This window comes from Caretta caretta, chromosome 2 (genome assembly GCF_965140235.1).
Source record: "Caretta caretta isolate rCarCar2 chromosome 2, rCarCar1.hap1, whole genome shotgun sequence".
Lineage (NCBI taxonomy): Eukaryota > Metazoa > Chordata > Testudines > Cheloniidae > Caretta > Caretta caretta.
This window is the reverse complement of record NC_134207.1, coordinates 199,513,925-199,536,559: the sequence shown is the minus strand read 5'-3', so window position 1 is coordinate 199,536,559 and position 22,635 is coordinate 199,513,925. Positions and strand designations below refer to the sequence as shown.

The 22,635-nt window shown below is 42.1% G+C and overlaps 1 protein-coding gene across 3 annotated transcripts in view; it reads left to right on the top strand.

Annotated features, from left to right (window-relative positions):
- Nucleotides 1-2,239: 2,239 nt before the first annotated feature.
- Nucleotides 2,240-22,635, top strand: part of RARB (retinoic acid receptor beta) — a 526,846-nt gene continuing 506,450 nt past the window's right edge. For all 3 annotated transcript variants that reach the window (XM_048838584.2, XM_048838585.2, XM_048838583.2), the window contains exons 1-2: nt 2,240-2,333; nt 15,441-15,535. The gene's annotated coding sequence lies outside the window, so the exon portion shown is untranslated. The remainder of the gene's footprint in view (nt 2,334-15,440; nt 15,536-22,635) is intronic.

Below are 22,635 nucleotides of genomic sequence, written 5' to 3'. Positions count from 1 at the left end.
AGATTTGCACTATCGAGTTTTTGTAGAAAGTGCAGTAAAAAGGACATTACCGATAGAATGCTGCTGAATGAATGATCAAATTTTATTTTATTTATTTTTGCTATTACAGCCAGATGTTGCCTCAGGAAGTTGAAACAAGAAGTCAGGAACTGACAGCTTAATAATTAAATTGGGAAAGTTGGCAGGCCTCCTGCTACTTCCTCCAATACACAGCATCTATGAAGGAAAGTGTACAGTATCCCAGTGGCACTCCTTCAGAACTGGCTCATCTATTAGTGGGGTAATGATTTTCCGTCAAGGCAACAGTGAAGCACAAGGCTTATTACACAGCTACATAAAGTTAAAAAGACATTATGAATAAAATGTTCATCATGGCTTTTACCAACATTTCTACACAAGATTGCCTAATGCTGACGTGTTTATTACACTTAATAATGTTTACATAATTCTTCCTTGAACTCATTATAGCTGTCAAAAATCGGAATGGAGTATTTGTTTCCCCCTGTGTTCATCTCTAAAGACTTTGCAGTCACTAAACCAAGATAAATTGCAGTGATGAGAAGACAGAGGAGTCTTGTGCAGAGCTGCTGGGATGGAAAGCCAACTGTAGCTTTTACATACTGCTTTGAGGAACTCAGGAATAGTTTGAACAGCATTATCTCCCTTATCCCTGTTATGCAACCACCCCCTAGAACAGGAAGAATCTGTTGCCTAGCTGAAGTTTGTTTATTTAAGGCCTCCATCTACTGGGCTGAAAACTATGGGCCCCATTGCAATACAGCTGTTTTATGATGCTGCGGCAGCAAAAGGAGTTGTAAAGGCAGCATATTTTCTCACTGGGAACTGCCCCTGCTAGGGGCTTCATTAGATGCTATAGAGCTGGCATAACCAGCTCTATGCCACCTTCCAATATAGTGGGTATGCTGAGGGAATGGCTGTTCTCAATGCCCTCAAGCTTCCCAGCATAAATTAAAATCGCCTTGAGGATGCTCTAATTTACACCAGCAGCTGGACCCAGAATAGAAGCATTCCCCTCCCACTCTCTGGCTCTTCTGTGCTGTGCTTAACTCAGCCAGAATGGAATATCATGCCCTGTGTTTGGAAAAACTGAGATTATACCCTTATTCCATCCGAAGTTTTCACCTGTGGGGCTAGAATCTGCCTTTCTGCTGGTAAAATATGTTGGAGGGGTGCAGAGAAACATGATGCTGCTGCATTCCCCTAGCTAGCTCAACCACAAGTCTGCCATATGTGTCACAAAGGGAGCAGCACACACTTCCTCTGTGACAAGGAGCTGTGCTGGCTGGTGCGAAGGGGTTGAAGGGCCATAGCCATACCCTTATGTGCTTTCAGGCAGCTACTACCCATGGCAGTGTTGCCAGCTCCCATGATTTTGTCATGAGTCTCATGATAATTATTGTTTTCCTTGAAGCCCCAGCTCCTGGAGTCAGGTGGATATGTGATGATTTCAGCCTTCACTCTTAAAGAAAAAGTAAGTTTCTAGCCCTCCTGGCTGTGGAGAAAGCTTCAAAATGTGACACACACACCCCGCAGCGCACCCTAACAGTTCAAAAAGCAGAAGGCCAAGAAAAAGAACACCTAAGTTATTATTTTACATAATCTCATGATTTTTGGTGAACCTGACTCACAGTTTTTGAACATTTGGGGTTGGCAATACTGTTCAGGGCCATAGGGAGGACAAAGAAGGATGCTTGTGCCTTTCCCCTGTGCGCAGGCTACCTACAACGCTGCCCTGATGGTTTGGCAGGCCACTATCGACCAGGTGCACTTGGGGCGGGGGTGTCTTTGGCACCCTAAATCGTACATTTAGCCCGGGGGAAGGAGGGGGGGCGCACAGGGGTGCCTGCCGAATGAAGGGTGAGCTTCAGAGTAGTGGCTGTCCCGCCGTATCAGCCACTGCTTGCACTTGGATTTTGAAGAGCTCCTCTCTCCTAGGCTCCTTGGGCCGGATCCTCTCCCCCGGACCTTGGAAGTCCCTGGAACAGCAGGGCGCTTGGGAGCGAGGGACCAGCTCCCCGGCTGCTTCTGGAGGGGGTGGGGCGCCGCTCAGCCAGCCGAGGGGGGCCCGCGGCCCCCCGCCCGAGCTCGCCCCGCAGGCCGGCTACGCGCAGCCGGAGGCAGTCAGAAGCTGCGGAACCCGGACGGCTCCGGCACAGGGGCGGGGCGGAGAGGGCGGGAGAAGCGGCCGGGGCGGGGGGGTCCTGTTGCTGCTGCTGCCGCCGCCGCGGCGCTCTCTCAGCTCGCGGGGCGGCAACGGGGAGAGGCGGCAGTAGCAGCGCTCGGAGCAGGCGGCGGCTGGAGCGAGCGCAGAGGTAAAGGGCGGGCTGTGGGGATAGACCGGGCCGGGCGGGAGTGCCGGTGGGCGGGCCATGCGCATGCTGTGCGGGGGGCTGGGGGTGGGTGCGGAGCGCGTGGCACCCAGGAGCCGTGGGGGAAGAGCTGATGGGGGTGGGTGTAGCGGGCATGCACCGCTGCTCCACGCTAGGTCTTGGGGACGGGCGCCTGCAGCTGTACGCTGCACGGGCAATTAAATACCCCCCCCCGTCACCCCCCCCCAGGTCAGGGACCTTTGGGCTGTGGTGGAGGCTTGTTCTGCATAGAAGCGCTGCGTTCTTCGGCACCCCCCGCCCTGCCCCCCCCCGGCCCGATCCGCTCAGGCCACGGGCCCCGGGGACTTCGATAGGAGTTTGCCCCGGCCTCAGTGAGAGCTGCGTGAGGGTCTCCCAGGCTCGGGCCAGCCGGCTTGAGTAAATGCGTGGTGTGACCCTGAGCGCGTCCCGGAGTCATTCCCCAGGCGCGCAGGCAGCCTGGAGGGCGGCTGCGGCAGCGCGCGGGGCACAGGCGTGCGGCTGCGGGGATGTCTGTCTTACGTGTGCCTCGCTGCTCTCTGCTGGAATCTTTGCAGCCGTTGCATGGTTGTGCTAGAACAGTGGGTGAGGAGCAAAGTTTGCAGCCCAGCTCCAGCCGCCTGCTCCAGGTAGAAGTGGGCTTCTCTGGGGCTCTGTGTTGAGAGAGACAAGGTGGGTGAGGCGATCTCTCTCTGTTGGTGAGAGACACCCGCTTTGGAGCCGCACAGAGCTCTTCTTCAGGTCTGCTTCTAGGTTTAGGGTAGTAAATCCCCCCCCCCCCCTTTGTCTGAAGTATCAGACCTAGGGTGCAAGGTCCTTGGTATATAACTTCTCAAGCTCTTAGGTGCAAAGCTTTGTGGGGCAGAAAGGGTGGGAGAGCTACGTTTTTTAGTGGTACAGCAATGTACCTGAGCTCCTCTGAGTTTGTGATTGCTGTTCACTTCTTGCTGCTGTGCTGTGTGCCTTAAAAAGAAGCTGGGAGAGCTGTTTTTGGTACAGATAGAGAGGCATTCCGAGTTTTGCTTTGGCTTATTGGAAACGTGCGGGTGACTTCTTGGGACAGCAGGGAGTTGTAAATATGGCAGTGTGCTGCGTGTGTGCAGCTTTGTTGTGTGGGGAGGGATCCCTGCATTTGCGGAGCCGCGTGTGTGCCTAATTGCTGGTAAAACAGCTGGAGTTGAAGCAGAATCGATCAAAACGATGAAAGCGTTAACCAGACAGAAGAAGGTCACAGGTTCAAGAGCACCGTGGCAGTTGTACTTTTAGCCATCAGCAGCAGCACCGCGCTTGTGTGGAAGTTGCAGTTTGTACTGGAGAGAGAGAGAGAGAGAGAGGAGCAGAGGTAACAAAAAACATCTTGCTTGGCTAGCTACTGTAATAGTCTATATTTTGTGAAAGAGATGTAAGCATTGAAACTTGTAGGAGAATAATCAAGATACGCTGCAGTGGCAATTAGTTTGATTATTTTGCAGAACTAGTGTATTTGAGAGAGGGGTGGCAAAGCAGAGTTGTAAACCGTCTGTTATTTTATTGCTACTGGGTTTAGATAATCCCATTAGACAAGTGTTGCACCTATTCCTGTGTTGTTTTTGACTGTCAGGGCAGAAGTGAAAGCAGTTTCTGCACAAATAAGAAATAGCTAAAATGAAGCTTTAAACAGGATCAAATGGGTTGTGTAACTGTGAATGGTATTAAAGTACTGTCAAGGCTATAAAATAGCCAGACAAAAACAAAGAAAAAAATAATTGTAACAAGAAAATGAAGGCTTTATAAGAACTTCAGTAATGAATACATAACAATTGATTGTATGATGCAGTAATTATTTTGGTATTTACACCATTAACTATTGTAATTTAACGTTAATGCCTTGGTATTTTATTCCTTCTCATTTGCAGACAAAAGCACATTTGAGACATCATCAGGGAGTAATTTGATAATAAAGTCATGAATAGAAAACACTAAACTATGCTTAGAACTCTTGCAACATAAAGCGTGGGGCAAACTAACCTCATTTGCTGTTTATTTGTCTTTTATAATTCTGTCTACCATCGTTTGCATAAATGAATAATTAAATTGTATACCGCATCACTTTTTGGTGAAAACATACTTGATGTTTATGTTTGTTCAAAAACTAAGAGTTTTTAGCAATGTTATCTATAAAAAGTGTGCCAAAGTATAATTTTAGAGATAGCATACACATTTCATTTTACAAAATGTACAAACAACCACAGTGGAAATTAAATTTCCTTTAACCAGCCACTTATTTTATTCTCACTAATTCTGAACAGTTTCTTATTTTAGTAAAACTAATTAATGGACATCATACTTGTTTTTCTGAATGAGGAATGTTTTCTACTAATTTTGCAAAGAACAAGGCAGTTCTGGAGTTAGCACAGCTTGTAGTTCACTGCTTTTGCCTTCTGGGTACTGCTTCATCATCATGGTAAATTCCCTAGACCTTTCAGTGGGATCAATTGTGTGGATAAGCCTATTCGGATAAGGGTCTGTAGGATCAAGTCCACTATCTGTAACAATGACATATATTTAGCAAGTGTATTATCTAAAGGCTCAGCGGGATTTATATTTTTCTATTTTCAAGGCTCTATGCTAGGATATGAAAATGTTACAATTATTTATACATCAAAATATTAATTTCTTATTAGTAAGTTTTTATTTTGATCAGGGTGAAATCCTGCCCTTTGAAGTCAATGACAAAAGTTCCATTGGCTTCGGTAGGGTAGGTATTTCACCCTTGGTTGAAACACACTTTATAGGAACCATTTATAAGAATTTGGTCTAATACAAATCTTGTTAAAGTGTAAAATGTAACTACTTCTACATTTATTTAATCTGTGATATTTTATTTATTTCTCTCTAAAAAATTATTGTAAGTAATTCTGAAATAAAGACATTTTAAATCAAGATAAGAGACCCCTGTTTAATACTAACTCAAAACTTTTTTATGCTAGGAGGAGTGTGTTGGGTTCAGGAAATTTATCATGATAGAGTACAGTTGATACCCAAAAGAGAGTAAAAGTCAATGAGACCACTGGGTCTATAAGGACTATTTATGTAAGAGTTTGCAGGTGCATGCCTACTAGTCATAACATAATGCAGTATATTTTTTGTTGGGACTACTTGCGTAAGGACTTGTCTACATAGGAGAGTTATGCTAGTGTAGGCTAAGGTGTCAGTGTAAACCAATGCATTTATACTGGTATAACCCCCTGTGTGGGCACTCTTATTGGAGTATAAGAGGGTTTTCACTTATGTTGCTTGGGCAGGGTATTTAAGCTAAACAGGAAAAAAAAGCCACTCATACTGGAATAAGAATGCCCACATAGGGGCTTATAACTGATTTATCTATATTGGTTAACTATATATTGGTTTACAGTGTTATAATTATGGTGGTATAACTGGTACAATCTTCCTTTGTAGATAAACCCTAAGATATGCATCAGACGCAATATGTACTGATCTGATAGCCACAAAAGGCTCATTCCGTGGGTACTTATGCAGGCAAAACTGCCAGTGATGTAAATTTTGTCTGAATAAAGACTGCAAGATTAGACCTATGGATGACAAAATGTGCTGCCATTAGTGGGTTAGGCATGATGATCAGGTTTGTGACAAATTACATATTGTGAACCAGATTTTCATTTAAACTAATCCTCCTTTACCTCATCCTGGCTGTGTGCTCAGATTCTCAAACTCCCTTTATGCTGCCCTGGTAATGTAAAGGTGCCTGAAAGTGGGTGTGAATTACACACTTTAGGACCTGTTTACCCTTCCAGAGTGGTGTAAAGCAGCCTTTGTATAAATGAGAATCCCATCCTGCCAACTTAGAATAAACCAGAAAGAATATCACGGGCCTGATTCATTACTGCGCTGCTGCCACAGGTTCCTCCTGCTGGTGACACAAGCTGAGTGAGATAGAAACAAGCTTTTGAGCTTCACAGAGCTCTTCTTCAGGTTTGGGAAATGTACTGAGTGTGTCGCAGATAAACACAAGGTAGAACAGATTGTTTAGTATACGTAGTTAACACATATTTCAAGGGCTTGTTCAAGGTGAAGTGGCCTGCTAACACCTCTCTAGTCAATGGTGTAGGGGGTGGTTAAGTGGGTTATAGATTGTTGTAATAAGTGTTTAAGGATGAGAACTGAGAGGTCAGGTATAGAGTGATCGCTTTGTGAGATATGTTTCAGAGTAGCAGCCGTGTTAGTCTGTATTTGCAAAAAGAAAAGGAGTACTTGTGGCACCTTAGAGACTAACCAATTTATTTGAGCATAAGCTTTCGTGAGCTACAGCTCAATCCATCGGATGCATTCAGTGGAAAATACAGTGAGGAGATTTATATACACACAGAACATGAAAAAATGGGTGTTCTCATACACACTGTAAGGAGAGTGATCACTTAAGATGAGCTATTTACCAGCAGGAGAGGGAGGGTGGGGGGAGAAAACCTTTTGTAGTCATAATCAAGGTGGGCCATTTCCAGCAGTTAATAAGAACATCTGAGGAAACTGGACAGTCTCTACGTAAAAGAATAAATGGACACAAATCAGATGTCAAGAATTATAACATTCATAAACCAATCGGAGAACACTTCAGTCTTTCTGGTCACTCGATTACAGACCTAAAAGTCGCAATATTACAACAAAAAGACTTCAAAAACAGACTCCAACGAGAGACTGCTGAATTGGAATTAATTTGCAAACTGGATACAATTAACTTAGGCTTCAATAGAGGCTGCGAGTGGATGGGTCATTACACAAAGTAAAACTATTTCCCCATGGCCCCCCCCCCCACATTCCTCAGACGTTCTTGTTAACTGCTGGAAATGGCCCACCTTGATTATCACTACAAAAGGTCCGTCCCCCCCTTTGCTGGTAAATAGCTCATCTTAAGTGATCACTCTCCTTACAGTGTGTATGAGAACACCCATTTTTTCATGTTCTGTGTGTATATAAATCTCCTCACTGTATTTTCCACTGAATGCATCTGATGCAGTGAGCTGTAGCTCACGAAAGCTTATGCTCAAATAAATTGGTTAGTCTGTAAGGTGCCACAGGTACTCCTTTTCTTTTTGTGAGATATGTTCTCCCACAGGTGAAATGGTGTTTTTGTTTTTGATCATGTTTCTGTGTGAGTTCAAGAGCATAGCGATTGTCTCATTTCATCCACGTAGTTGTTACTGGGGCATTTAGTGTGCTGGATGAGGTGTATCACATGTTGTGATGGGTATGTGCAGGATCCATGGATCTTGAAAGGTGCGTTTTGTGGGGTGTTGATCGTTGTAGAGCATCTCTCTAATATCCTGTTACCAACATGGCTACAACAACAATCCTCTTACTAGAATCACTCTTGTTTTCCATGGATTTACAATAGTATAAAACTGTAGTAACACAGTAGTGAATTAGGCCCATAGTGATATTTCAATTTCTTGTGTGAAATATTGATATTTCCTAGATTGTAAGGGTCTAATTCTCCACTGCCTTGCACCCCATTTACACCTGGAAAATCATACCCTAAAGAATTAAAATGCTGCCACTTTCACATGTGATTCAGGAATATGGAAAATGCCCTAGTGAATCAGACCAGGTGGTTCATCTATTTTGGTATCCTCTCTCTACCACAGGAAGGTGTCCTGTAGTGGACAGTTATGGAATAATTTGAGCATTGGAGAAGTTTCTTTGTAGCCCCGTCAGTTGGTAGCTAGCTTATGCTTATGCCTTGAAGCATGAAGGTTTACGTCCCTTCTAAAAAAATCTTTGCTCGCATTAGGTCTGTAAATGTCTACTCCTTTTCTGAATTCCTGTAAGCTCTTGGTCTCTTGGGACAATGAGTTCCATAAGTTACTTATCTGTGTTGAATTTCTTGCCTTTCAGTTCCACTGAATGTCCCCTTCTTTTTGTATTAAGAGACTGAATATATCTGAATGCCCTAATGTATCACAAAATGATTGAATTATTATAGCAAAATACATGCATATGCTTTGTATAAAAACAAACAGTATTTTAACCCGTAGTTGAAATTGGGAAAAGAGTCACAGTTTAATTTCAGTTGTTTGTTTGTTTCTGTGTTGAGTGTTCTAATTAAACATTCTCTACTATGGAAAGCAATACTTAGGAGTCCCAAGGTGCTAGCAAAGTGTCAATGAAATTATCTCTTTCCTTCAAAGCAATGTGCAATATGCACTTTGCAGTATTTGGAACACTTTAGAAATTGAAGACATTTAAATTTTTATTCATTACAATCCACACTTAACTTAATATTCAGAGTAGCTAGGCAAACTGGAAAAACATTGAACAATGTTAGCAGATACAGAAATAAAAAGAGAGAATGAGGCATACTGGAAACAAGCCAAATGGTTGTGAAATACAGAAAAGAGTAGAAAGTTTGTAGATGCCATTTATTGTTTTGAAGCAAGAAATATTAATGAAAACAAAAGTAACTTAATCTCTGATAAATAATTTTGGTTGTTGAAGTAATAGTTTTATCTGTTTTCAGTTTGTTTTCTAAATTAAGTTAAATTTTATATACAACTGACACCTTCTTTGAATTGTGTTGCAATGCGTTTAATATTGACCCGTGCTTCTGTAACCATGCATAAGTGAGTATGGCATTAGTGTACAACATTAATACTCTATTTCAGTGTCTTGATCAAGTTGTGTATTTTTCAAGTAGATTGTACAGCTCTGTGTACTCCATTTTCCAGAGTAACACAGTAATGTCTATAGGGCTTAGAAAAATTATGTGAAGAATATATATACATTTAGAAGTTTTGTGTCTGTCATAACCAAACCAGAAACATACTATCTCAGACCCCAGTCCTGCAAACCTATGAGCGGTTCTTTACATTATGTGTCCCAGTGAAGATAATGGGACTACTCACAGTGGATAGGGGCCAAAATCTATTCTTTCGCCCCACAGGTTTATTTAACTGAAAGTTTCCTTTACAGGTAAATTGGTATGACCTAATTTACTAAGTGTCTATACATCCATGGGAATAAAGATTATAAATTAGACTAGGCTACTAGCTGTCTCCAGACAAAATAACTTAGATATAATTCAACATATGTCAGGTCTAAAGTGACACATGAAATGGACATGTGTTAGTTCAGTATCTTTAATTTTTTTTCACTTACTGGTTTTGGCTATTTCAGTTGTATGTGTAATATCAATATGAAGTGCCTGGTTACTATTCTGTGAATTAAAATGGCCCATTAGAGTTAACCTTTGATGATAGTGAATGGCAAAAAAATGAGTGGAACGGGCAGAGAAAGGAGAAGAAAGAAAAAGACATGACAAAGTAAAAATGTCAGGCTGGACTAGAGAATCTTTAGCTTTCAGTATCATTGTAAGAGCTATAGACACACAATGAGTTCTGTTTTCCGTATTCTCACCCCATGTACTACATAATTGTCATCTAAGTATTTTAAATTATATTGCTAAAGATTTCTTTGAAGTTGGATGTGTCTGTAATATGCAGAGATTTTATCTATATCTCACACTGCATATGTTTGTGTATTATAGATGTAGACCTACAGATATATATTGCCTCCTACATTATTAGGTGGAATCCTACATCTGTTATACAGAGAAATGTTGAACCTAAATAATAGAATCCCCTTCCTTCAGACCCTGGAGAATCCCCTGTGTGTAAACTCCATGTAGTCATGATTCTACGGGTTGTGGGGCACTGGCAGGGCAGATGCAACAGAACCGCTCTGTGCAGCAGCAATCTCTAGCAAAATAGCGGCGCACACAGGTTACAGATAAACACATGATCAAATCAATTTTCACGTATAGAGAGTGCCCGGTAAAGCCTTGTTTCCCAGCTCCCATGGATCTCGCAGGCCGAGTGAGGTTACTTTGTGCCTTGTACTGCTGGGTATAAGGTTCTGCTACTTATCCGAGGTTTTGTAGAATCATAGAATATCAGGGTTGGAAGGGACCTCAGGAGGTCATCTAGTCCAACCCCCTGCTCAAAGCAGGACCAATCCCCAACTAAAGGTCAAGCTTGACCTTAAAAACTTCAAAAGGAAGAAGATTCCACCACCTCCCTAGGTAACCCATTCCAGTGCTTCACCACCCTCCTAATATCCAACCTAAACCTCCCCCACTGCAACTTGAGACCATTACTCCTCGTTCTCTCATCTGCTACCACTGAGAACAGTCTAGAAGATCCATCCTCTTTGGAACCCCCTTTCAGGTAGCTGAAAGCAGCTATCAAATCCCCCCTTCATTCTTCTCTTCTGCAGACTAAACAATCCCAGTTCCCTCAGCCTCTCCTCATAAATCATGTATTCCAGGCCCCTAATAATTTTTGTTGTCCTCCGCTGGATGTTTTCCAATTTTTCCACATCCTTCTTGTAGCGTGGGGCCCAAAACTGGACACAGTACTCCAGATGAGGCCTCACCAATGTCGAATAGAGGGGAAGGATCACGTCCCTCGATCTCCTGGCAATGCCCCTACTTATACAGCCCAAAATGCCATTGGCCTTCTTGGCAACAAGGGCACTGTTGACTGGTTGATCAAGATGAGGCCAAAATGGAGTTTAAAAACTTTGATCCAATGCAGCTAGGAGTAAGTACAATGACTGGGCAAAAGATTACAGGGGAATTTGTTTTAGCCATTTGGAAGTTCAGCTGAATACAAAAGGCCACTACAATTTTTAATTTTTAATGCTTTTCTTCCACAGGGCAGCTTTGGCCCTTGTGCTGAAGCCCATTGAGATTCTGCAACAAAGTATGCTTAGTTGACTTTTTGCTTACGTGAACTGGCACTGTCCTCTTTTTCCCATCTCTAATCCTCCTCCCTTTGCCTTCCCTCTCAACAGGTGCACAAGTTTGCCTTGTCTCTAGATTCCCTGCAGTTCTCTGTCTATTCAGTGGACATGTAGAGGCCACTCCATCAGAATATTATTCAATCCATTCCTTGATATCACAATACCTTAGAAACCTGTTTGTCTTTCTGCAGGAGGGTATGATTGAGCCCATAATATCTGTGTATGTATAGATAGATGTTATAACATTAAAGATTATTAGGGAATTTAATTAAACAAACAAAAAACCCAGCAGCAGCTAATAAGAAAGTCTGCTTTTTAAGTTTTCCATCCAGAGATCAAAGAAAACTCAGAGGAAGTTACAGATCATATGTCTTTTTTTATTCTTTATGAGGTCAAACACAGGAAGTTGTATGGCAACGTTCAAAACCACATTAATTTTCTTTTCTTTCTGCATGTTTTCCACTTCTTCACTTCAATTTTAAAAATACTGTCCTGGAGAGATCTGTGCTTATGTACAAAATTTCTTGCCTTGGACGCTTGTATGGGGCTTCCATTGACTTCACTGGAAGTTAAATGCCCTAGACCAGTGGTTCTCAAACTTTTTTTTCGTGGACCACTTGAAAATTGCTGAGGGTCTTGGCGGACCACTTAATGATCTTTCCAAATGTTGTTTGTACCATTAGTTAACTATTGTAAAGCACTTTGGATAAAAGCGCCAGATTAAAAAAAATGTAATTAACTTTTTTTGTTCTACAAATAAAAGCACACAACTCATATTTTAATATTGGTAGTCTTACCTTTCTAATGCAATAGATGTGGGGTCTCTTCCCTGCTGCGGTAGCCCCCAAGTTGGGGCTGGGATGGAGGGGGGTGTCTCTCCCACGCCACAGTAGCCCTCGAGCTGGGGCTGGGACGGAGGGGGGTGGGTCTCTTCCCGGCTGCGGCAGCCCCTGAGCTGGGGAAAGTCACCTTTCTCTGGCCACCGTAGCCCTGCACATCCCAAATTCCCCCCCACCCCCTCTTCTCACCCCACTGTCCTCTCCTACGCCGCCACCCTCCCCTTACATATGCGTCTTCTCCAAGGTCCAGGACCCTAATTAGTAGAACCATGCCTGCGCGTGGTGGGTGGGCCTTCATTTTCTCGTGTGCGGCCGCCCAAGCGCGCACCTTAGAGGGAACTAGGACCACCTGAATGGAGCTCAGTGGTCCATAGACCACTGTTTGAGAACCTCTGCCCTAGAATGTCTTCATGAGTTAGAGATGACCAAATAGCTGATAAGCCATGAGAATAATGAACTTTATTATATTCAAACAAAAAAGTATCTGGATAATTGAAGGAGTGTGTACTGCAAATATGGTCCATTCTCCAAAGATGCTGCAACACAAGGCAGTGTATAATGCTCCTGGGCAATGAGTGTGATTTTTCTTATAGTCTTCCCATTTAATTCAGTGTAAAATATGTGTAGATGGGGGGAAATGCACACACAAACAATATCACACTTTTTAGTACATGTAGTACGTGACACTGTACAGAATTACTGGAACATAGGTTAAGTATATTAGGCATCTTCTTAGAATATGTGCAACGTGCTCAGGTAGTACATGACCAGGATTCATCACCGAATTTGGTCAGCTGGTTGGATCATTAACTTCCCTGTCCCGGGCCGGGTGCTGATTGGGAATGCAACATGAACACTGATCTATGGCCCCGATGTTAGGTATGATTTGGGCTGAAAGGTTGGGAATCCAGGTCAGTTTTTCAGAAAGGCCGAGAGTGACAAAGGAAGTTGTTACTCTCGCCTGATTGCATTGTAAGTAGGTGCCTTTCATGGGAGGCTGTCGTTTTAGCGTGATAAATCTTCTGTGCAGAGTTCCTCATTATCTATGGACCGGATCCTGCCAGGCCTTTCTGAGGATGTATGCTAGGCCCAGGGAGGGGGCTCAAGGATTCTTTCCAACGCCGTTCCTTCCCTTACATAGCCTTTATAAAGACTAGGGTGAACTGCAGTCTTTACTCTGAGGGATGCAGAAGCTTCAATTTCTCTACTCCCCCAAACTGCTCTCCTGCCTTGGCTCATTGAATGGGACTGGCACATAAAGGGGAGCTGGCTGCATCCCATACTGGGATGTATTAGTGGGCATGTTTTTCCTATGTGCATGGGGAGTTCCCAAAGGAAAACTGACTTTTGGTGCCCCTCTGGGAGGGGAGAAGGGGCTGAAGCTCTACGCTGCCCCTTACTGTGAGCTGTGCTTCTTTAAAATTGTTATCCTTAACGGTATGTGTTCCAGAGCATTGCTGACCCCAGGTCAGTAATGCACATTGCAAAACATAATACCAACTGTACATATAAAATGATGGGGTCTAAATTAGCTGTGACCACTCAAAAAAGAGATCTTGGAGTCATTGTGGATAGTTCTCTGAAAACATCCACTCAATGTGCAGCGGCAGTCAAAAAAGCAAACAGAATGTTAGGAATCATTAAGAAAGGAATATGTAATAAGACAGAAAATATCATATTGCCTCTATATAAATCCATGGTATGCCCACATCTTGAATACTGCGTGCAGATGTGGTTGCCCCATCTCAAAAAGGATATATTGGACTTGGGAAAGGTTCAGTAAAGGGCAACAAAAATGATTAAGGGAATGGAATGGCTGCCGTATGAGGAGAGATTAACAAGACTGGGACTTTTCAGCTTGGAAAAGAAACAACTAAGGGGAGATATGATAGAGGTCTATAAAATCATGACTGGTGTGAAGAAAATAAATAAGGAAGTGTTATTTACTCCTTCTCATAACAAAAGAACTAGGGGCCACCAAATGAAATTAATAGGCAGCAGGTTTAAAACAAACAAACAAAAGGAAGTATTTCTTCACACACCGCACAGCCAACCTGTGGAACTCCTTGCCAGAGGATGTTATGAAGGCCAAGACTATAACAGGGTTCAAAAAAGAACTAGATAAATTCATGGAGGATAGGTCCATCAATGGCTACTAGCCAGGATGGGCAGCGATGGTGTCCCTAGCCTCTGTTTGCCAGAATCTGGGAATGGGCAAAGGGATGGGTCACTTGATGATTACCTGTTCTGTTCATTCCCTCTTGGGCACCTGGCATTGGCCACTGTTGGAAGACAGGATACTGGGCTAGATGGACCTTTTGTCTGGCCCAGTATGGCTGCTCTTATATTCTTAGGTGCTCAAAACCATGAGTCATGGCTCCCCAAATCATGAGGCTGGCTTCAAAATCATGACATTGAAGAAATTTGGAATTCTTTTGAGTTACTTTCTGGCTTTTGAGTCTTGGGTTACTTTCCAGTCACATTTTCAAGTTTTTCTTCACAACCACAGGGGCTAGAAATGTGCTTTTCTTTTTAAATGAAAGCTGAGGTTTTCTTGTAATTACAAAATTTGTGGAGCTGGAGCTTTAAGAGAAACACCAAATATTGCTAGATTTACAATAAAATCGTGGGAGTTGGCCGCACTGAGATTAACCAGTTTGTGGTTTTATGAAAATCCTTCTGGGTTTTTTCTTTGTTGGCTGTTGTTGAACCTGGTGCCTTGTTGATATTATTAAATAGAATATCAGTGACTTGGTGTATTCTGTGGCATGTCAATAGAGAAGTGTTATCAAACCAATCTTGTCTGTCTCAAGAGGTGGGCTAGGAGGCAGAGCACTTCGTTTGTTCAGCACTCAGTTTAGTTTCCCAGGAAAAAACCTATTTAAAGATAAGAGAGAGACCTTTGTGAATGCAATTGCTGAATGCCTAGTAAAGTCTGAGCTAAAGCGGTGAAGGTGCTGGCACGGACAGGAGTTTGGGACTAAAGAGTGGGAAAGTACAGTTCTATTTACTTTTAGCCCGCTTGCCCTGTCTGTTGGCTGAGTCAGTGAAACAGCAGTGCATTTATTTATGTTGTTTAACTTCATTTTTTAAAAGGTGAAATTCTTTTATATCCTCGATTCTGCTGACAGGTACCTTGAAACCCCCTTCAGCTGTGGGGAAAGCAGCATGTGTTAATGTGGATTTTGATGATCGTTAACATGCACTAAGATTTCCTGCGTGGTTCACAGGGCTATTCCTCTAACCTGCTCCTTCCAAAATTGTGAAGGTGAAATTGCCTCAAACACCTGTAGAGGGTATTCTGTGGGGTCAGGAAGGAGAGGGGAGCAAGGGTACCACTGAGCTCTTCATTTACTTTTACTATGGGTATGTTGGACATGATTAAAATCCCTGCCATATTTTGTTGGAGTTCAACTCTAACAGTTCTTTCCTTTTCCAGGATTTTAAACTCTCCCAAGTACAAGAAGTTAACTCCAGAGTCAACTTCCCAAGGACTTGCTTCCAGTTCCCAGGTGTGAAGGTAGAATTAAAGAGGTAAGTTAGGATTTATTTTCAAAATCCCTTGGAAATAGTTACAGTCATAATTGGTGACATGCCCTTTGCAAGGCAGCTCTTGGTACATTTCCTCCTGTAGAGCCATTCTATCCGTGACAGGAAGCTGTCAGCCAGAAAGATACGGAAATCTAAAAGAGTGGATTTGTTTTGAAGAGTTAGCAAAAAGTTAACAAAAAGAGCACTGCACAGGGGAAACACCAATGCAAACTGTATCCTCTGAGCTCTCTAAAAGCAAAAAATGCCTCACTGTTGGTTTACACCCACTTTACATATTATGCGTTGAAAATCAATCGGAAATAGTTGTACTGTATGTTGATAAGAGTGTGTTTTTTTCCCTACAGATAAAAGTAAGCTTGAAATAACTACACATTTAGCAACAGGTAATGTCACTGGAAATAAGAGAAACATTTCTGAATGTGAGAATTAACAAGAATCAGCAAGAACTCCTACTGCCTATTACTCAGTAGGGCAAGTTCCCATTGCCTGTGCAAAACCCAGGGGACCTGCATAATGGTTGGAGGGGACAGAATCCCCCTCCCACCCAAACCACACCCAGTGCACAGAACAGTCAGCTACTCTGTAGCTGTTCTCCACAGCCTCTGAGCTGTAGCAGTGGCTGTGGTTCTCTTCCACCCTCTACTCATGGGTTTTACCTAGTGAAACAGTATAGTTTGTAGACCACTGGCCACCATCCTTGCCACTCCTATTCCCCATCATGAATCTTCATGGTGGGCAGGGGCCCAGGAGGCCACTGTTCGTGGGCTGTCTGTGTGCAATGGAATAGTTGTAGTTCTGCTGCCCTTTGAGACTCGGCTGACAGTACAGTTGTGGTCAGGGGGAAGAATATGATTTGCCCCGAAGATCTCTGTTGTGTATTGGTCCTGTTGCTTGGTGGAAAGAAGAGAGTAGGGAGTCTTCTCTTTCTTGCACCAGAAGGCAGGCAGGATTTCTTTGAGCTGGGAGGCGGGCTTGCATACACATCCCCATGGGAGCATGGTCGAGGGTTAAGATATACGTCCAGTCCTCCAGGCTGCCTAGTGAATATTGTGCATTCAGCAGAGTGTGCCAGCTGGCAGTGGTTGAGGAATGCATGCTGATCTTGCTCATGGTAGCGGAAATATGCTCCCTGCTCTGTGTTTTTGGCAACTTTGCACTAGCATTGTGTCTCACGTGTTGCGGTTCAAATACAAGACAGAACAAGGCTTTAAGCAAGCAAGCAGGCTGGTCTGCCGACGGGCTGGTCTCCTGTCAGCTTTCCACCCTCTCTTTTATTCTTTCTCTCACCCCGTGCATTACGTACTCCAACAGATAAAAGGAATACACTGGCTTTGTTTAATATTCTTATTTACCAATATCTATCTACCGCATTCCTTGCTCTCGGGCCTTGAGCCCAGTCCTGGGAGGCTTCCCACGGTTCATGTCATCTGGGCGAGATTCCAAGGTTCATGCCCTTGAGAGGAGCCGTGTGTGCACTGCTCCTACACAACACTCCGGGTGTGCCCTGAATGTTGCCAAGTGCATGAACCTTGCATGAATGCTACACTCAAGCGCCAGTTACATGTCCTCCTTTCTTCTGCCTAAGCATGTCCCATAAGAGCGATATTTAGCCTAAATAAAAATAAAGTAGTTTTACATGCCTTTATTTTTCTGTTAGATCAAATAACATATGGACGGAAATAGACCTCTCGCTTTCAAAAATCAGTTTTCCTGAAATGTCTGTGATGTTATTGCCACAGTGGGGGAAAAAAATGTTCTTTGATAATGATGTATATAAACAAGGTCCATGTACTACACGGCAAGTTGGACCTAAAGTCTGAAAGATCCCTAGGTTTTGGTGCCTGCTGGTAGAAATTCGGTGGGAGCTTCAGTGACATTTTAAAAATTGAGGCTTTATTAAATTAAAGCTGAAACGGAATAATACTGTCAGTAACAGCCTGAGAGTCATTTTTTGATATTAAATTCATTTTATTTAATACTGTAGCCACAATTTCAGTTTCCAGTGTGTCACAGAACCCTTTGTAAAAAATACTTTACTGCACTGTAGCAAGCATCAAAGGGGGAAGTTGGAGGGTTTGGCAGCTGGGGAGGCACAGTATCTGGACATATCTGAAAAATAACCTGCAGTGAAATTGTTAATCGTGTTAACTAATTTAATATTTGGAGTGTTGTTATAATCATGTCAGTCCCAGGATATGAGAGAGACAAGGTGGAGGAGGTAATATCTTTTATTGGACCAACTTCTGATGGTGGAAAACAAGATTCTGAGCAGCTCAGAGCTTTTCAGGTCTGGAAAATTTTGTCTAGAGCTGAAGAAGAGCTCTGTGTAGCTCGAAAGCTTCTCTCTTCCACCAACAGAAGTTGGTCCAATAAAAGACATTACCTTCCCCACCTTGATATTTAATGGTCATCTTTAGGTTTCATAGTTAACATCCCTTTGTAATGAAGCCCCGGGGCAGCTCATGCCTGTGAGTTACTTTAGGCTTTCTGCAAACTCAGGAAGCCAACATTGCATCCTTGTATGCTCTGTTTTTATTTTCCAGGCTATTTTCACAACTATAAGGGCTAGAATCCAAAAACTTTCTAATTTTCATAATCAAAATATGACAGCTTATGTTCAATGGCAAAGAATGAATTCTACAAGCAAAGAACCATGGAGTGTATGGGCCGTTTATGAGCTTCATTTTTAGGATTTTCTAGTAATGTACATTCATTATACAAGGTTTTCATCTCATAACTAGAGGGGTTTTTTTAAAATTCCAGCCAATTTAAAAGCCAAAACAGATTTGTTTTTAAGGCTTGTGGGGTTATGCACAGATTTTTACAGTAGGAAAACTGGAAGAGTTTTTATTGAATCTAATCCTAAAGTATCAACATATGTTAAGCTCATTTTAATGGCTTATAATTCTACTCCCATGATTCACTTGATAATTTAAGGTTTCAGAGGAACAGCCGTGTTAGTCTGTATTCGCAAAAAGAAAAGGAGTACTTGTGGCACCTTAGAGACTAACCAATTTATTTGAGCATGAGCTTTCGTGAGCTGTAGCTGATGAAGTGAGCTGTAGCTCACGAAAGCTCATGCTCAAATAAATTGGTTAGTCTCTAAGGTGCCACAAGTACTCCTTTTCTTTTTGATAATTTAAAACTCTGAATTTGGTCTGAAGACAATCATCCCCCTTCAGTTTCCTATTTTCTCACACTCTGTTGAACTGTCTGGCTTGATAAAAGGCTAAAATAAAATCAGTGCTGCATTTACTGAAGAGACATTTACTCATCTTGTGTGGATACTCTGCCATTTAGAATCACATATTACAAATTAGTTTAGCTGGATCCTCAGAAATGGTCAATGAACTGTAACACCCTGGATCCAAATTCTTAAGAATACTAAGTAATAGGAACACAATCTACAATGCTTTGGGGTTTTTTTGTTTTTTTTTACAGCCAACAGCGGTAAAACAATAAATAGGCTAAAGGAAATTTTCGTCATTAGAATGACGACAACATATTTTGGTCCAGATCCTTAACCACATTTAGGCCCTTAAGTCCCATTGAAGTCAATGGGAGTTAGGTGCCCAAATACCTTTGAGAATCTGGGCCATTGTCATCAGCACAGATGTACATAGTCCAGTACAGCTATATTAAATATGAAGGAAGCTAGTAGAGACTCCTGTACTTAAGTTGCCTAACTTTCTATTATAAAGGATTCTTGTGATCTTTTCTTTTGATGAGGCCTCATCCCTTCACTGTTTGCAGTAGTTCATGATATTTAGCAGGGGGAATCTCTTGAGTACAGAAGTGCCTATTCTTTGTCAAATGAATTTCCACTGAGATTTGACTAAGGTATAAAGAGTTTAAAAATCACCATTTTTGATCTTTTACTTGTGTTCTTTAGGAAAATTTCGGCAGCCTCCCAAAGTCAATGACCATTCCAAAGCTGAGGTCACACTGTTGCTAAAATAGAAGATACTCTACCAGGTGTAATGGGCCAAGCATATGGGCTCATTTACTACCTCTTCCTCCCAAAGCACCATCCCATACCGGGGAGTTTGAGGTGGTGCCTTAAGAGAGCAAAGTAGGCTGCTTTGCGTTTCCCTCGCTGCTGCCCAGCCTAGCACTTGAACTCAGCAGTTTATCTTTCACTCTGGTAAGCAGTCTTCTCCTGCTGGTAGCTGATACTGCTAGTGTGGTAGTTTAGGTAGGACCTGTCCTGTGTTGAGGGTTCAAATTCTGGTGGTGATGTGCAATTAGGAAGCTGGGGTATTGACACAGTTGTGCATAGTATAGTTTGTGTTTACCATGTTCTGTGAAACAATCTAGAAATACATACAAAATTACATTTAAAAACATTATTTAGGTTGCAAAGTCAAGCACTTAATAGTTGAGAAGTGTCAGATTTATGATTGCCTGGACAACCTCTACTCCATGTGCGTTACAATGCAGTCATCTTAATTATGTAATCCCACGCTGCTGTTCCACAGGACTCCGGCTGCATTTATTGCACAAAATGGTTGGATAACGGGGCAAAATTAAGATGGCACAGGCAACTGTAAATCTGACATTTCCTAACTGCTTGACTTTGCAACCGAAATATTTTTTAACGTAGCATTTTGTCTGCAAGATGATTATATGATTAGTAAATAGCAAGATGTCTTCCTCAGAAATTTGCACAGAAGTTAATATTACTGTATTGTGGGCCATTATATTGAACCATTTTAAACATTTCTATGTTAGCAAAATGAAGTCGCACAATAGAGACTTTGGCCAATTCAGCCCTGGAGGAAGTAAACAGGTGTGACACTACTGATTTTAGTGGAGTTGTGCCCATTTACGTCAGCGTAGACTTTAGCTTTTTATTTCTGCCCTCTAGTCTAAAAGCAAATGTTCTGAAAATTCTGTTCTGGAGATAGTCATACTGGCAGTTTTGAGAGTTGTCAACGGCATTAGTTCTACTGCATATAGAGCTGATATTTAATTGTATACAAAAGTAATATAGTCCATTTTTTAAAAATAGAAAAATAAATAATAACATAGCTTCAAATAGAAACCTCCCAAAGAGACAGATTGTGAACACTTTAGTCCTATTGGTAAGTATTAACTCTTGTGAGTAGTCTCATAGGAGCCAATAGACCCACTCTTTTAGCTAATTGCAACCTTGCAGGCTTATGGGGTTCAGAATCTGGCCTTTATTCTGGATGTTGATGAATGCTGATAAAATGTTTTAAGGAACATTATAGGACAAGTCCACCCATACCCAAAGCTTTTTACATGAGTTTTATAAACTGCATGCTCTTATTTGCTGCCATGCAGTCATTCAAACTAATGAGATTTTATAGTTCCGTAGATGAGACCGAGGAAAAAATCTGGGTGTTTTAAAATATTCTTGATATAATTGAACATTTCTTAAGTTTTTAACATTATTTAAATATTTTATGTCAATAACTTTTTAAAAATTTTAGTTTTGATGGGTCATATTCAATAGACTTCAATTGAAATACATTATGGATGAATTTGGCTCAGTGTCTGTATCTCATGAAACATTCCAACAAATGTGCCTGATGGAGTATACGATGGTAGAGTATTAAACTTTCTAGTGTCCTACATAAGGCTTAGAATGATTGATGTACAATTAAAATGAGTTATATAGCTTAGTCTACATAATTATAATGCTCTGAATATTACCACGCTGTCTAACATTATAATAATATTTTACAACGAATAGTATCCTTGAATGGGGCTCCATGTGCATCTTGTAAGCGTTAAAATTATTTTCTGAAAGTGGAGTTGATGTCAGATAGCTTTCATAGGATGGACTGATAAAGGAATCACAGAAGTCCATAAAGTTTTGTATTATTATGATGGTTATTATAAATTTGAATTATGGTTGTTCCTATGGGTCCCAACTGACCAGTAGAGCCCTGTGTGGATACAAAATTTGTATCTGCATCTGACCCATGTTCTGCAAAAATGGTCCATGGATATCCGCATCCGCGGATGCAGATATCAGTGGATATAAAGTGGATAGCTGCAGATTTTGCAGGGCTCTACTAATCAGTACCCCATTGTTGTAGGCACTTCGCAAACATATAGTCACTACCCTGCAGAGTTTACAATCTAAATCAGTGTTTCTCAAATGTGTCCATCAGGGACTTTTCAGGTGGTCAGGGCCTCCTGGGCAGTGATTAGGCGGGGGCGGGAGAGGAAAGCAGTGTTAACAAACATACAAATATCACTTTTCACAGAAACAGACTTGCTAGCTTTAAAAAAAAAAAAAAAGGCAACCAAAAAAAGCAAAAGAAACAACAACAAAAAGAGACAAGAACGTGCAAAGCACTTTAAAAAAACAAAAACGAGGAGTACTTGTGGCACCTTAGAGACTAACAAATTTATTTGGGCATAAGCTTTTGTGGGCTAAAACCCACTTCATCGGATGCATGCAGTGGAAAGTACAGTAGGAAGATGTATAGACCCAGAGAACATGAAAAAATGGGTGTTGCCATACCAACTCTAAGGAGACTAATCAATTAAGGTGGGCTATTATCAGCAGGAGAAAAAAAACTTTTGTAGTGATAATCAGGATGGCCCATTTCAAACGGTTGACAAGGTGTGAGTAACAGTAGGGGAAAAATTAGCATGGTGAAATAGTTTTTACTTTGTGTAATGTCAAAGATTGACAGAGCCAGAAGTCACCTACTCCAGGACAGGCCCAACAAAGAAAATAACAGAACGACACTAGCCGGCCCCTTCAGCCACCAATTAAAACCTCTCCAGCGCATCATCAAGGATCTACAACCTATCCGGAAGGACAATCCCTCACTCTCACAGATCTTGGGAGACAGGCCAGTCCTCGCTTACAGAGAGCCCCTCAACCTGAAGCAAATACTCGCCAGCAGCCACACAACGAAAACACTAACCCAGGAACCTATCCTTGCAACAAAGCCCATTGCCAGCTCTGTCCACGTATTTATTCAAGTGACACCATCATAGGACCTAATCACATTAGCCACCCCATCAGGGGCTCGTTCACCTGCACATCTACCAATGTGATATATGCCATCATGTGCCAGCAATGCCCCTCTGCCATG